Genomic DNA, 9,660 nt, shown 5'->3' on the forward strand with positions numbered 1-9,660 from the left:
CGTTTATTTCTTTTAATAATAGTAGTACTATGATTAAGCAATATTTCACGTAGTTTCTATGGAATCAATAGAGTGGATTTTGAAAATAGTTTATTTGATAAAAAATTTAAAAAATAGTTATATTTACCATTTTATTCCTTAAACATCACTTTTTAAAAAATTAACGCATTTCACAATCAGTGGAATTCACAATTAGAATTTTTTGATTGTGAATTCACAACCAGTCGAATTCACAATCAGAATTTAATTCACAACCATAATTTTTTGGTTGTGAACTCACGTCCAGACGAATTCACAACCAGAATTTAATTCACGATCGGAATTTTTTGGCTGTGAATTCACAACAAGTCAAATTCACAACCAGAATTTATTTTGGTTGTGAATTCAAGTATTGTGAATTTGAGTTTTTAAAGTTTGAATTCACAACTAAAATTAGAATTTATTTTGGTTGTGAATTCGAGTTTTAGTTGTGAATTCATAGATCTGATTGTGAATTCAAGAATATTAAGTTGTGAATTCATAGATGTGGTTCTGAATTCAAGAATATTAAGTTGTGAATTCATAGATGTTGCCGTGAATTCAAGAAAATTAAGTTGTGAATTCATAGATCTGATTGTTAATTCAAGAATATTAATTTTAAACCATAAATTACAATTATCCTCATCTAATATGCTTGTACAGTAACATCGTACCCCTAGTATGAGCAGAATTATCCCCAACTAATATACCAAACTAACACAAAACAAATACACCAACATTCTGTCTTGCCAGAATATTTCCTCAGCATTCAATCTACAAACAAATACAACAATCAATTCAATTCCTCCGAATCAAAATATTATCCGTCAAAATCGAGAATCCATTCATACAAAAACCGCAAAATCATCAGCAAATAAGAATTCGCCATGGCAACTAGAGCTGCCGGCAACGACCTCTTCCAGAGCCTGCTCGAAGGCTGCATTATCGCCGCAGACACGGGAATCCAGCGCCGCCTCTAACCACCCGCAACTACGGCTGCGCTCTCTACAAGTTGAATCCGACGACTCCAAGTCAGAATTGAGAGAGAGAGAGAGAGATAGATAGATAGATAGATAGAAAGAGGCGTCGCGGTGGTGGTGGCTGTGCGGCGCTACCACTGCGATTGCCGGAGATTGAGTGGCGGCGGCGCGGCGGACGGGCAGCAAGAGGGAGAGGGAGAGGAAGAGAGAGAGAGAGAGAGAGAGAGAGAGAGAGAGAGAGAGAGAGAGAGAGAGAGAGAGAGAGAGAGAGTACACGATAGAGAGAAAGTGCGAATTTTTAGTTTTTGGGGGAGGGGTATTTCTGTCTTTTTGCTCAAAAACTGGCCATTTTTTGAAGTTTTTATTTCATAGGCTAAATTTTAACTTTACAATATGAAAGTGGACACTTCTATATATTATCTCGAATCAATATTGGATTTTACAAACAAAATAAATCTTCATCTGTCCATAAAAAATAATCTCTTTTTATTATTTTGAGATGTCCATAAAAATTAATCTCTTTTTATTTTTATAATGGACCTTATTCTTCACTTATAATACAATTAATTATCATTATTAAGTGAGACTCTTTCTTCACTCATAATATAATAATCATTTTCATTAAAACTCGTATTATCCTTTACTAAAATTATTTTTTTGTGGATGGAGGTAGTATTGGATTTTACTTCTTTTTCTTAACAATCAAATTGTGGTCTTTTTTTAATACATAATGTATATATATTTATATATAAGCTACTATACCACAAATAAATGGAACCTCTGCACCACACAAACATGAAAAATATACAATATTGTGCAAGCGGGACCTCTACACCACACAAAGGTGAAAAAAAATATATTCAATTCGTTCTTCCCTCTTTCAAATTAGGGCTTGAGCCATGGCTACACCCTCTTCATCCTCTGGCGCTTCAACCATGGCTACACCCGCTCCATGGAGGTTCTATTGGATGCCGAGTAGAGTTGAAGACTTTATGGACACAGCAAAACCCTGGCCGAAGGTTCTTACGATGCCTCGAAAAATAGGTACCTTTACTATGTGTAGTGAAGGGATTGACTAAAAATTGTGATGTTTTCGTTTAAATTTGGAACCCTCAGTTTTGTAGTCGGCAAAATTCGTCAACTTGGCTCAAGCCCAATTAACATTTCAAGCTGGCCCAATGAGTCGAGCAACTCGGTCCATCTAGTCCGACAAGCTTTGGACCAACTTGGATTGACAACGATGACAGCTCAATTACTTAGGAAAACTTGTTCGCTCAGCCCGATAAGTCAAATTAGACTTATTTTAAGACCTACCTGGACTTACCCAGGTTGAACACTTCACTTCATGACCAACCTGTCATAACCGTCAGGCTGAATAATTCGCACTCAGCCTGGCCCATCAAGCTAGTCCGTCAAGCTTGACTCTCAATCTGGCACAACCCTAAAAAGTCCAAATAGTCAAACAAACTGGCTCATCCAGCCCAAAAATTTATAGATCAGCTTGAAGTGACAACCAAGCTGAATCTATCATATCCGGCCCAAGGGTTATTGTCAACCTAGATTGACGAAGTTACAAGACCCCATCGTCAAACCCTTAAAGACGTCTCCCGCCAAGCTGACGCAGTCAAAGGGTAAATCTTTATGATCCCGTCCAAATCGCAACAACCTGGGAAATTAGGATTTTGACGAGGCCAGACTGTAGAAACCCTAGCGGCTGGATGTCCTCTATATAAACATCCAGACTAGGTCATAAAAAGGGGATGCGAAATCTGACTGACACTCTATCTCTTGAATACTCTCTACTCTGCCACCACGCCGATTGCTCTTCCAAGTCAGAAATAACCAAATTGGCCTATCTTCGCCTCCCACCTTCCATTACAACAACCCGCTGTCACCATTTCACCCTCCGAACGCCATTGACACCTTGGAATAACCACTCATTCCAACCTGTCTTTCTCTCTTATTTCAATTAGTTTGTCATTCTATTTTGCTATTCTGTTACTGACTTGAGTGTTGGAGGCTCTACGGTCGACACCCCCTCCCGGTGCTCAACCTAGGGTTCTTACGTGTTCTTATGTTGACATGTTGCTAGTGCCAATCGATCTGGACGTGCCGACATCATCTTCAATTGTAGATTTTAACCTCTACAAGTTTCAATATTCCTTTTTTGAATGGGTTGATCCTAAGATTCCTCCAAGTCACGGAGAATGTGTAACTAGGATGAAGAATGTGAACTTCAAAAATGAAGATGAATGTACAACTGCAAAACTGAATTTTTGGATTGGTGAATGCTATCGACTTTAGAAGTATGTTGAGGTTGACTTCAAGAAAATTTGCATGTTGGAGGCCGAGGTAAAACAAATGCAGGAGAAGGACAACATGAAGATGATCTTGATGGGTGCTTGCCCAAGAGCTGTAGGTTATCTTATTGTGAAGTCATTTCTTAATTAGATTTTGTAGGTTATGATCATTAAACCTTTGTTGTAGCTGATCTTGTACCTAATCTTGAAGGTGTTGATGTACTAAACTTTTTTGGTTAAGATTTGAGGGCTTCTTCTAATCTAAATTTGGGGTGATTTTAAAGTAATTTAGTTAAGTCTTTTTTCAGCTTGTCAACATGTAGAATGATAATCCAAGTATTTAACATGATCCAATTAATGCATAAAAATTGCATAAAGTAGTTGAAGTAATTGAAAATCTGGAAATCAACATTCATTATGCCTTGAATCCGCAAAAGCCAATTCAAGTGCATAAGTACATATGATCCACCCAAAAAAATTAAGTATTCACAGATCCTCCAATATCCAAAAAACTTGTCATAATAATGTACAAGTACATATGATCCACCGAAGGCTATTTCAAAAAAAAAAAGGAAAAAAAAAAAGAATTCTAGCTGCATCCATCATCAAGTGTTGACCAGGCTTGGGTTGGCACTTGATTTGATATATTTTTCCCTCTAGGCACTTGTTGGACTGTATCCCAATTGCAATGTATGAATTCCTGTTTCTTCACCCACAAAGTGCCCTATCCTCTTCTTGCCTACAAAACGACGTAGTTTAAGGTGAAAAAATGACGTTTTGTTTACTACCACGTAAGCGCCATGTCAGCTCGGTACTTCACTAGAGCTCAAAAGTCTGAAAAAATTGAACGAGTCATTAAATTGATGGAATTGCAGACAAAAAATAAAGTTCATGGAAAAATTGAAAATCAGCCCAAAGTTCATGAGTTTTAACGTAATTAACCCTTTATAAACAAATAAATTATACTCATTTGCGATTTTTTTTACCTTTATGCCAGATATTAGTACATTTTGTACAAATATTCAATCATTGATGCTCGACTCGCATGCAGTAGTTGAGTATGTCGAGCACTGCTCGGCCACTAATGTTCAATGCTCGACTTGCAATGATCGTGCATTACTGTATTTATCACTAATGCTCAATTCGTAGAGGTCGAACATTAACATATTTACCATGTTTGACATGCTCGACTTGCAGTGGTATGTAACATATCCAGGGTGTTAGGAGGGTTGAAGCCTCTTCCTGATTTTTGAGTTTTTATTTTATTTTTAACTAACATTATTATAAATATATACAATATTTGGCTCAGGGCCTACCACCCTCGTACAATATCTTCGAACTCCAGACTTCTACAAGTTCAGCCCCCTATCGATAAATTTTGGATCCGCCTTTAATAGTGGTCGAGCATTAGTGAGATGTTTGACTCGCATTGGTCAAACATATCGAGTAATGTTTGCGATTGGAGTAATATAGAACAATGAGATGAAGTTTCGAATCTATTAAGTAGGGCTGTTTAATTGGTTATTGGGTTTTGGATAATCCGTTAACCGAACTGAAATTCTCGGGTTTGGGTATCCAATAACCGAATTTTTTGGTTATCGGTTCGGTTTCGGGTATCATTTTTAGAAAAATTTTGGGTATCGTTTTACCCAATAACCGAAACGGGTTAACCGAAATAACCAAAAATTATTTAATAAATTATTTAATATATATTTTATATACATTTTAATTATTAATTCATTAATTTATTTATTTTTAAATAAAAAAATCGATTCTTAGGTAAAATAAAACTATGATATATTTAAAGTATAAAAATGAGCTTTAGTCTAGTGGATAAGTTGCTTTGTGTATGTTCTGGTGACTAGGGTTCAAATCATTTATCTAGCAAATTATTAAAATTTTTATTTTTTAAATGGGTATTTCAGATACCCAAATAACCGAATCGGGTAACCGAAGCGGTTATTGGGTAACCGAACACCTAAAACGGTTCGGGAACGGTTAGTGAAATATAGAAATTTCGGGTTCGGGTAACCGAAAATTCGGGTACGGGTAACCGAACCCGAACCGATCGACAGCCCTAGTATTAAGTAATAACAATTTTGTCCTTTCAAACACAAAATGTGTAGTTTTTATATAAGTATATTTTTTAGAGTGAATTTTTTTTTTTGTTTTTTTTTTTTTGAAAGTGGGCAAAATTACCATTGTCCTTAAATAGGGAACGGTTATTTTTTTGTTTTTGTTAGTGTTGATTGATAAAATAATAAGGATAATTTTTAGGTTAGTGTTGATTGATAAAATAATAAGGATAATTCTTTTATTTCCTTGAAATTTTAAAATATCTTAAGGCTCTTGATTATTTCAATCATTTAAATTAATTTTATTTAATTTATATTTTATTGAAAATATTTAAATTTTAAAAATAAAAATATTTAATCAGAAAGTAAAAAACAACAATCTATACCGAATCTATCGACCGCCATCTCTCTCGACTAGCCTCACCGGCGCCGCCTTTCTCAATTGATAGGATTTTTGGTAGATTTAGATGATAAACGCTAAACCCCTAAAAACACATGTCCTATTTGGGAAAAATGTCCACATAAATTAGAAAATGGATCTTTATTTTGATACGCCCAAAATTAATTTTATGATTCTACAATTTTCAATTCAATCATGGAAGTATGGAACTCCATTTTTAGGTATCTATGACTTGTATAGAACTTTGGTTATTGATTATTATTTATTTTTTTAAAATTTGTTACACTCAAAGAAAGAAAAAATACATTCACACTTTAACCTTTTAGGTGACTCGAACCCCCAATCTATTGATTGAAAGTGAAGCATCTTACCAACAGACTGCGCTTCATCATCACTTTGGTTATTGATTATGATATATACCAAATTGCCTCGAACACGACACAATTCATTTTAACAAATTAAAGAATTACACAAAACATTGCATGATTAACTTACCGTGAGGCGAATCAAAATTTATATCCAATTTTATATCTTAATGATACATACATACATGCATATAGGGGGCCGTTCCAATGAGACCCCCTAATTTTAGTGAGATCTAGGGCACGATCTGATGCGTTTATTTTATCAATCCTATGGCTGATATTGTATCTGGAGGGTGATTTTTTTTTTCGCAGGGTTCGAATCCTAGTGGGAGCAGAATATTTTAAATTTTGTGATTCATTAGTATATACTGCATTGTTCATCAGTATATACGGCCTTGTTCATTAGTATATATTTCTTATTCATTACGAATTTTTTAAATTTTATTTTTCATCAGTATATACATCTTGTTCATTAGATATACGTTTTGTTCATTAGTATTATATATCTTATTCATTGTACTCATGTTACACGAAAAATAGGGGGTCTCACTGGAGCGCGCCCCATGCATATATATGTATATATATATATAATTTATTTGTATTTATAATTATAAATATATTATTAGATCTGAATGTTGACCTAAGTCTTACCCAATAACACCCCCTCCCAATTATTATCAGATTAGCGTTGTTAATTAAGTTTAGCATTCTAACGCACCATTTTTATTTGTCACAGAATTTGGTTTACCGTATGAAGAGATATGTCCTTTTTTGGGGGTACGAAGAGCTATTTCTTCACGACAAATCTATATATTATATAAAGGGTTAAGGTACAAATGTCCCCCTAAACAAGACACCCCTAGAGCGTATCCCTCCCTATTCTCGATGTTGGCCCAACTAAACCCCCAGAGTCAATAAAAAGGGTACATTTAAACCCAGGCTCTATGATTTATGCTTAAATTGCTCTATTTCCAAGGGTTTGTATGTGCGTATTTTAAGATAATATTCTGGAAATTGGTGCGTTTTATGGTGTATTATATGTTTTGCAGGAGATTTAGGTTTTCGAGATGAAGAGAGCAAATTTTGGAGAGTTCGGGCTAAGAATCTCGTTTTTATGCATACTCTGGCGCGTCAGAGTAGTGAATCCCCGCGTCAGAAAAGCGAAGCTCCAGTGCAGCGAAATCAAGAAGCCAGAGCAGAGGAACCGACATCTCCAGAGCAGAGAAGCGCCAGCATCAGAGAAGTAAAGCCCAGCGCTCAATAGTCAGAGAAATCAATCTCCATAGTAGCGAAGTCATCACCAGAGGAGTCAAAAGACAGAGCAGAGAAATAAGACAGAGCAGAGAAATCAGCCATTCCCCTGGCGATAGCCATTTCTCTGGCGCGACCCGTTCCCCTGGCGATAGCCATTTCTCTGGCGAGGTCCGTTTCCCTGACGACAGCCGTTCCTCTGGCGAGAGCTGCGAATTCGGCAAGAGTAGAAGTGTTTTCCAGAGCGTGCATCCAGCTGGAGAGTTGCCTTATTTTACACGATTCTATTACCTTTAGAATCCTACTTTGCATGGCAACTTCCATGGTGATCGAAGGAAATCTGAAAACTATAAATAGGTCCTCTTTTGACCTATCTAGGATATACCGGACCCCAGCATTCATATTTCAGTTTTATAGCTTTAGAATATTTTAGCTTTCCAGTTTTCAAAGCTTGGATCAAGATTTAAGATTCAAGCTGCTACAATCATTCTTATTCGGGTTTTATATAATTCAGTTTTTACAATTGCGGTCTTTTTAATTATGTTTATGCTTTCTTTTATTATGTCTGGCTAGTTTCCTTTAGCTGATTCTAGGGTTTGTAAATAGTTAATTGAATTTATGTGATTTATTTGTTAATACCTTTGTGTCTTTCAGTTTATGATTCATAATTCCTGGTGCTTAATTTCTTGTGAATTATCTGATCAATAGTTTGCATGTTTAGCTATTCGGTTTGAGACCTAGCGGAGATAACTGTTTAGCGGATTCAGGAATGTATGATATGATTTTAACCTTGAGACCTAGCGGTGATAGGTGGATCATATGGAGCTATTGGGAGTTAGTAGATTTTCTTGAGACCTAACGGAGATAGATAATTTACTAATCTACGATCGTTGCTGCTCTAGCGAGAGTAATTGATTAATTAAGTGATCTATCATCATAACTGGATTAAACTGGTACATAGGATTAATAGATTTATTTCGTAGATTTAATTAATGAATTTACTACCCTATGATCAGTTGTCTTTTATATTTGATTCTTCTACGTGCTTTTATTTACTACTATTTGAGTTTAGTGTTAATCAAACCTTCCTACTTTCGTTTGCCTGAATATTACTAGAGTTTAGTTAGGATTACTTAGAGTGATTCGTTATAATAGTCCCTGTGGATACGATACTCGGTTACTTATTATTTGCTACAATTGCCTGTGTTAGTTGCAGTTTTTGTTGCTAAGAAATTAGTGATCAACTTTTTAGGCGTTATAAGTTTTTATTTTTATTTATTTATTTATTTTTATTTATTTTTAGTTTTTAATTTCTGTTTCTGATTTTTGTTTGTTGTCTCAGGAGTGTATGATCACGAGATCCAAAGGAAAGGAACATCTTGTACCTTTGAATTTGGAAATCGAAAAGCAGCATAAAAGAGACAACTGCGAAAAGAAGAAGCAAGCAATGGCAGAGCAACAGAATAACGTGGATCTTGAAACCCTTATGCGAACAGTGACAAACCTTCAGAGGCAGCTAGATGAAGAGAGAGAGGAGAGCAGACGCAACCGGGTTCCTCCACCAGAGCCACCACTAAATCACATGTATCAGTCTCGGGTTGATCAATTTCAAGGAGGCAGATGGGGACCAACTGTGCAGGCTACCACGTTCGAGCTGAAGCCGGGATTGATAAACATGGTGCAAGTTGAACAGTTTAGTGGAACGGCTTCTGAAAATCCGCATGCTCACATTACTCAGTTTCTAGATATCTGCGACACTATTAAGCAGAATGGAGTGCCACCAGATACCATCAACATGAAGATGTTTGGATTCTCTCTCAGGGACAGAGCGAAGGAGTGGTTCAAGAGTTTGGACAGAGGTGCTATTACTGGATGGAAGGATCTGTGTAGAGCTTTCCTGGCAAAATACTTTCCTGCTTCTAAAGCTCAGAAAATCATTGCAGAGATTTCTCACTTTTCCCAGCTAGGAGATGAGACCATTCATGATGCCTGGGAAAGATTTCGTGAGCTGCTCAGGAACTGTCCACAACATGGTTTCACGGAGGATCAGCAGATCATTCACTTTTATAATGGTTTGACTGGTCTAACAAAAAGTATGGTGGATGCTACTGCAGGTGGATCTCTTCTCCATAGAAATACAAAGGAGGCCTATCGTGTGATAGAAGAGATGGCCTCGAACAGTTATCAATGGCCGAATGACAGAAATTCTACGAGAAGAATTGCAGCTGTACATGAGGAGAGAGATGATTTTAAGGAGAAATATGAAGCTCT

The 9,660-nt window shown here is 36.2% G+C and overlaps 1 non-coding gene across 1 annotated transcript; it reads right to left on the minus strand.

Moving 5' to 3' along the window:
* Nucleotides 1–9,319: 9,319 nt before the first annotated feature.
* LOC131024033 (small nucleolar RNA R71) lies at nucleotides 9,320–9,426 on the minus strand. The gene has a single exon (XR_009101628.1). It is a non-coding gene; the product is annotated as a small nucleolar RNA R71 (small nucleolar RNA).
* Nucleotides 9,427–9,660: the final 234 nt, after the last annotated feature.

This window comes from Salvia miltiorrhiza, chromosome 4 (assembly GCF_028751815.1).
Source record: "Salvia miltiorrhiza cultivar Shanhuang (shh) chromosome 4, IMPLAD_Smil_shh, whole genome shotgun sequence".
NCBI classification, from domain to species: Eukaryota; Viridiplantae; Streptophyta; class Magnoliopsida; order Lamiales; family Lamiaceae; genus Salvia; species Salvia miltiorrhiza.